Source organism: Parasteatoda tepidariorum, chromosome 3, assembly GCF_043381705.1.
Source record: "Parasteatoda tepidariorum isolate YZ-2023 chromosome 3, CAS_Ptep_4.0, whole genome shotgun sequence".
Taxonomy (NCBI): Eukaryota; Metazoa; Arthropoda; class Arachnida; order Araneae; family Theridiidae; genus Parasteatoda; species Parasteatoda tepidariorum.
The window spans coordinates 90856409-90863465 of NC_092206.1; the positions used below are offsets into that span (position 1 = coordinate 90856409).

At 30.2% G+C, this 7057-nt stretch overlaps 2 long non-coding RNA genes across 2 annotated transcripts; both read left to right on the plus strand.

Moving 5' to 3' along the window:
• Positions 1-1003: 1003 nt before the first annotated feature.
• Positions 1004-3510, plus strand: LOC122270716 (uncharacterized). Its single transcript, XR_006225963.2, has 2 exons — positions 1004-1162; positions 1264-3510. It is a non-coding gene; the product is annotated as an uncharacterized lncRNA (long non-coding RNA).
• A 34-nt stretch (positions 3511-3544) lies between these two features.
• LOC139425184 (uncharacterized) lies at positions 3545-6489 on the plus strand. Its single transcript, XR_011636464.1, has 2 exons — positions 3545-4310; positions 6405-6489. It is a non-coding gene; the product is annotated as an uncharacterized lncRNA (long non-coding RNA).
• Positions 6490-7057: the final 568 nt, after the last annotated feature.

The following is a 7057-nucleotide window of genomic DNA, read 5'->3' on the forward strand; positions in this document are numbered from 1 at the left end:
TTTAAGAAAATTTGATGAAGTAACATATCTCTTGTTTTTTTTCTTTTTTTGTTTTAGTGCAGGAATTGAAGATATTGCTTTTATTTAAGAAAGAAAAAAAATATTTCCATTGTGAAGCGTAATTTTTTAAAGAAAATAGAATTTCTGTTACAAATTGACAATAAAGCCACATTTTGTACTTCTTTTAATGTCATATCTAAAAGTTGCAGGTTTTAAGCTGTGCATACTTTTAGAATGCCATGAATAATTAGTATATCTGCGAGGTAAATATATCTTAACTTAATATTTAGCTGCTAGAGACCAGTGTCTTTTAAAAACTTAATTGTATTTCATATTTTAAACTTTAAAATAACTCTCCAGAAAAAGGATCAGACAACTGAATATTATTTTTTCTATAATATATATTTTATATTATTTTTTATTGACAATTTTTTCTTGCCATTATCATTCAACTTGTGATAATAGGAAAAGCTCATTTAATGAAACAGATTTTTTAATTTCCAAACACCAAACGTTATCAAGATAAGAGAAAACGCCAACAATGTTTGGAAATCTAATGCAAAACATAATAATAAGAAGGCTATGGCGATGTAGCGGAAGTTCGTACGGACCGGGTGAAGTTACTTCCGCTTAACTAGTTGTTTGTTTGCTTATTTAGAAAACGAGGTGAATTGAAAACACCATCCATATGAGAGTTCATGAGTCACAAAATTATTTTAGAAAGCTCCGCTGATTTGTTCTCATATCGTAGTTTAGCGTGTCGTAGTTTTATCGTAGTCACCTTAGCATTCTCACCGAAAGTGGTTGCTGCAATTCAGATCACTGATGAAAATGCAGTTCAGATCACTGATCACTGATTTGGAAACACGATTGGTATAATATTTATTTTCATAAGAAAAATACGCCAATCAGGTTCTCTTTTTCTGTTAACTGCATTTATAGGTGCGATAACTGCTGGCAACGAGAACCTGATTGGTGAGTTTATTCAGAGGAATTATTTTTCACTTGTTCACATGCGAAAAATTTGTAAGCAGTGAAAATAGGCTTTTAGCAGTGAAAATATCCATGAAACAGGCGGGATTAACTTTTAATTTCTGGCAACAACTAGTACTTGCTCGTTTCTTGAAAGAAAAAAAAGAATTTTTAACCCTGTTCCTCTTATGTAAGTTTGATTCCAAAATTTACGTTATATGAATTAATTTTCACTTCAAACTGTGACATTTTTATCTAAAGTAAGTTGCGTCTTATTAATTTTCTTTGCAGAACTGAATTAATAATGTTCGCTCCTCCACAGTCAAGACCTCGACCACAACCGGGAGTTTTTAATTTCATTAAATCATTTTATGTTGATCCAATGAAATGGTAAGTGCTCTTTCATAGAATTTTCTCTCATATAGTCTAATGTGTTGTTCCTAGATAAACCAATGTCTTCATACATTATATTTATTTAAACCGAAAGGCGGGAATATTTCTGCATCGTGATCTGTTGCATCAACTACAGTCACCAAGACGCCAAATGGATTTTAAACTTGAATTTTTTTAATCAAATTGTGAAGTTTCCACCGGGAGTGGCCTATGAGTTATACTCTTCGAGTTGGTGCCTTCTGTAATGATTTTTAATTTCACGCGGTCCTCTGCTCGGAATTTGTACCAGTGCTATGTGCAATCAATTCTTGAAGTTGACAATTTAAATTGTATTTGTTTATGAGATATAGTAAAAAAAAAAATTAAAAATCGTTTATAAACATCTAAAAACTTCAATTTTAAGGGAAAGTTGCGCAATGCAGCAGAAATTCCACAAGAAAATTGAAACCTATAACAAATTGTAGACGAAGAAAACAATAAAAAATATAAAAATGACGACCGAAGCTGACGTCGTCATAAAAATACAAAACCTATTCTTCCAGAGAACACACCAAATGTCTAAAATTTGCTCTCTGTATTCCAAAGGCTTTGCAAGAAGTCCCGAAAAAGAGAATACAAAGTACAGAAGTAAAATATATAAACTTATTACAAAGGGAAAAATAATTTTCAAAAAACCTACTTATAAACATTCCTTTGCCAAAACAAAAGCACACCACATTCAGAAAATCCCAAACCAAATACTTAACACTATATTAGTTAATGGATTAACTAAAAATCCATTAGTTATTAAATAATTTTTAAAAAGACATTCTATAACTTATATTTGCATATTTCCATTTGTTCCTAAATAACTTCAGGAGTCAAGTTTAATTAATTGCCTTTCAAAACTCATTGATCTCTTTTTCTTCTACAATTAATGTTTGGTTTATTGGTCGGTAACAATATCGATTTACTTTCTGCTGTAGTGTTTGTTTCAAAATTGGTTAAATTAAACAGGGCTCGAAATTAATGGTGGTCCGTTGGTCCGTGAACACTAAAATCGGAGTAGGACCAGCATAAAATAATAAACAGTGGTCCGCCGGACCACTATCCGCCGCAGCTGATCTCCGTTAATCTATTCTCGCAGCCGATCTTATGGAACTTAAACGATCTTACTTAAAACTATTTTAGAGCTTATTCACAATTTTTTTAAAAAAAATTTTTATACAAAATTAATATTAATCAAAAAAACGCGATTTAAATCAAAAATTTATGATTTTTAAAAAAAAAAATCATGATTTTTTCAATCAAAAATTTTAATTTTTATTTATTTATTTGCAGCTAATAGGAACGTGTAGACGGACCAGTAAAGTTTTGTGCGGACTAGTAAAATGTTTTAGTTACTGGTACTCTGGACCAGTAATTTTTTTAAAAAATTTCTACCCCTGTTAAATTATAGGTTTATAGTACTCAGATTTTTAATTGATCCTTTACTATGAAAAGACACACATATGACTCTTATCTCTGAATGTGTATGAGAGAGTAAGTCTTTTATTTTGTGTGTGGGGCGATAAAATCAAGATTTTGGAAATGAGTATTTTACTTATCTAGGGCCCACGCTAAGCATTCGCCACCTCACCAAATGTGATAGAATTGTAAATTTTGTCAATAAAATCTTGTTTTAGCGAATGTTTTAATTCACTTGAAGGAAAAATTATATGCAAAAAAAATTTTAAGATTTGCATTTGGCAAAATGTTTTGATTTTAAAGTAATAATTAAAAGAATATAAGTTTGTTATTAAAGTTAGAATGCGATTTGGAATTAGTCTAAAATAAAGTTATAGTTGAGTATAGGAATATAACGAATATTCGGCCATTGTTCTGTTTTCGGCCCTTTAACTGAATATTTGGTTGGCCAAATATTCTGTGAAGTATTTTTCGGCAGTTATTTTCTTTTTCTTTTTTGGGATTTGAATTGATTAAATAAAGATATAAGATCATATTTTTTACTTTGCATTATTAGAAGTAGTTTTTACTGATATTTGTTAAGTTTTAAAACTTGCAAATTTCTGTTCTGAGAGAAAAGTTAACAAAAAAGATTTGAAGAATTGAAACTAGATTACTTTATACTGAACTGGGCAAGTTTTTTGGATAACTGGCTTTTTTTTTTTTTTTTTTTTAAATATATATATTCAAGCAATTAAATTTTGCAGTTTTTAAAAAATTTTGTTTTAAGAATTGAGAAGAATTGCTATAAGGTTGAAAATTGCTTTGCTTTTTTTTATTTTTTTGCTGGTTTCTGTTTTTATTATAGCGCAACATTTTAATGGCATGTTTCAAATAGATTTAATTCTTTTATTATTACTTTTTTTTCCTGTACGGTAAAACAGATAACATAGAAGGCTGTGATTTTCAACGTTAACATTATTTTTTAAGAAAAATTTTTCTTTGTTTATCTTTTGCCTTCTTGGTTAAGTTTTCTTGGCATTTTTATTATGATAGCATTTATTGAATAGTGTTTCTTATGAATGTTTTTTTTCCCATCCATTTTATCTAGAAAAACTGTAATTGGAAAGCTAAAGTGGTCTATCGTAAATTTTTTGTTCAAAAATTACTGATTTTTATTTTTTGCTTTTGTATGCAATCTTTTTTATATGTATTTTAATGATAGCACAGCATTTCTGATTGACTATATCTAGAAAAATGTTAATATTCCTTCACTGAATATTCTGTATTTGGCCTTTTTTTTTCCTTCCGTACTTCCGATGTTTGGCTATGTTCAGCTATTTGGTCAAATCACTATTCATTACATCCCTAGTTGAGTTATGCCAAATTATCCATAGATTCTGGGTGTGGCTTTTTCAATCTTAATTATTTATGCTCATAGAGAAACTATGATTTTAAAAGAATAATTTTAAGATGAGAAATAATTGGCAACTTAATCTAAGACAAGGTGATCAGTTGAGGTTTGTCCCAGCTTATAGATGGTTGCATGCAGGGTTGGGGCCTTTTGCCAGTGGCAGAAACTGGTTATAGCCGGTAAAAACTGGCAGAAACTAAAAATACATCTATATTAGTTCTAGTAATTGCTTAATGACAGTTTGTTTACGTAAACTGAAAAATGTAACTCCATATAACTGTAACAAACTTTTTAATTCATTGTTTGTAAATATATATTATTTTGTTTATATTAATTATAAATAGTGCAGTATATCAAATATTTATATAAAACAAATCGGACCCATTTCCTGAAACTTATTTTTCCTATCAAGTTTCGACAACTACCCCAGCTGCTACATGGTGGCCCAGTTTTAAAAAATATGCAATTGATGAAAGTTTCACATATCTTGCTTGTTCCTTGATGGCAATGCCAGCTAGTTCTGCTGAACTTGAGAGAATCTTCTCAAATTTCTCATTCGTGCATAGGCAAATTGAGAAATTGTTTAGGTTTAGAAACTGCATCAAAACTTGTCTTTTGTTATAAATTACTGCAGAGTGCAAACAATGTAATATTTTTGATTTTGAATGGTGATAATTTTGTAAATAAGTTGTACTTTGTTTAACATTTAATTGTTTTTCCTATGAATTATCCATTGTATGTCACAATCTCAGTACTTTAATGTCATTTTCTGAATTTCTGCCACGCCGTTTTTAACCGGTTTCTACCAGTGGTTTTAACCACTTCTGCAAAAACTTGATAACCTTGATTGCATGTAATAAACTTTTTAAACTGGTATTGACAAATTACATAAACCTTATGTGTGACCTTTTTGGTTAGGTTGTATTTCTGTTGCAGGTTTATATTTCATTCATGAAAGTGTTAGTCAACTGTTATAATCTTAAAATACATTAATTTTCCTTTTCAAAACTGCAGGGCTGATTGTGCTCTGGAAAAAATCCGGATTTCCGGAATTTTCACTAACAGTGATCTGGAAGTTTCCGGACATCGATGGCCCAGATATTTAAAAAAATCATTGAACACAGAAGTTTCCGGAAATAAAATTTTCAAAGGTGGAACTTAAAAACACAGTTTATTTTTTTGTAAGGGAGATATGTAAACTAAGAAATATTGAAAAAGGGAGAAAAAAACCTTAAATTTTTTTCAATTTAAACTGGGTTTGTTTGTTTTTTAACTCAAGAAATTTTCTGAAATTTTGACTTGGGCTCATAATCACCCCTGTTGTATGCATGCTGCTTCTAAAGAGAAAATATATAACTGACACTTTAGTCCAAAGTTCAGCAATCCCATTGTTAGTGGCTGAGCCTACAACCAGCTGATTTTTTAAAACTCAGAAAATAGGTGAACGCAGTGACATTAGGGAATCTTAATGTAATTTCGTTAGAACCGAAATTACTAATATTACTTAATGATGATTACTTTATTTGAATATAGTTATGCGTATAACTATTAATACTAATGTGCATGTACAGTGTTTTCATCATAGAAAAAAAATGGGTGAGAATTTCTCACCCTTTCTCAAAAACAGGGTGAGATTTCAGAAAGTTAAGTGAGATTTCTAAAAACTAAAAAAACACAAATAGACTTGAAAAAAAAATCATTTCTGTTATTATAATCCATTTTTAATGTCTTCTATTTTTTAAAGCAATGAATATTCTTGCTGCATCATCATAGAAGATTTTGCCTTTACTAGGTATTTGTCCATCTTACATTAGTGCATAAAAAATTTGAACGTCTTACATGAAAAAACCTTACCTACGGTAAACACGTGGTTGCAGAGAAATGTGTTCTGAAAGGGGTTCCGTGGTTNAGCATTTCTGATTGACTATATCTAGAAAAATGTTAATATTCCTTCACTGAATATTCTGTATTTGGCCTTTTTTTTTCCTTCCGTACTTCCGATGTTTGGCTATGTTCAGCTATTTGGTCAAATCACTATTCATTACTTCCCTAGTTGAGTTATGCCAAATTGTCCATAGATTCTGGGGATGGCTTTTTCAATCTTAATTATTTATGCTCATAGAGAAACTATATGATTTTAAAAGAAATTTTAAGATGAGAAATAATTGGCAACTAATCTAAGACAAGGTGGTCAGTTGAGGTTTGTCCCAGCTTATAGATGGTTGCATGCAGGGTTGGCTTTTTGCCAGCAGAAACTGGTTTTTGCCATGCCAGTGGCAGAAACTGGTTATAGCCGGTAAAAACTGGCAGAAACTAAAAATACATCTATATTAGTTCTAGTAATTGCTTAATGACATTTTGTTTAAGTAAACTGAAAAATGTAACTCCATATAACTGTAACAAACTTTTTAATTCATTGTTTGTAAATATATATTTTGTTTATATTAATTATAAAGAGTGCAGTATATCAAATATTTATATAAAACAAATCGGACCCATTTCCTGAAACTTATTATACCTGTCAAGTTTCGACAACTACCCCAGCTGCTACATGGTGGCCCAGTTTTAAAAAATATGCAATGGATGAAAGTTTCACTTATCTTGCTTGTTCCTTGATGGCAATGCCAGCTAGTTCTGCTGAACTTGAGAGAATCTTCTCAAATTTCTCATTCGTGCATAGGCAAATTGAGAAATTGTTTAGGTTTAGAAACTGCATCAAAACTTGTCTTTTGTTATAAATTACTGCAGCGTGCAAACAATGTAATATTTTTGATTTTGAATGGTGATAATTTTGTAAATGAATTGTACTTTGTTTAACATTTAATTGTTTTTCCTATGAATTATCCATTGTAT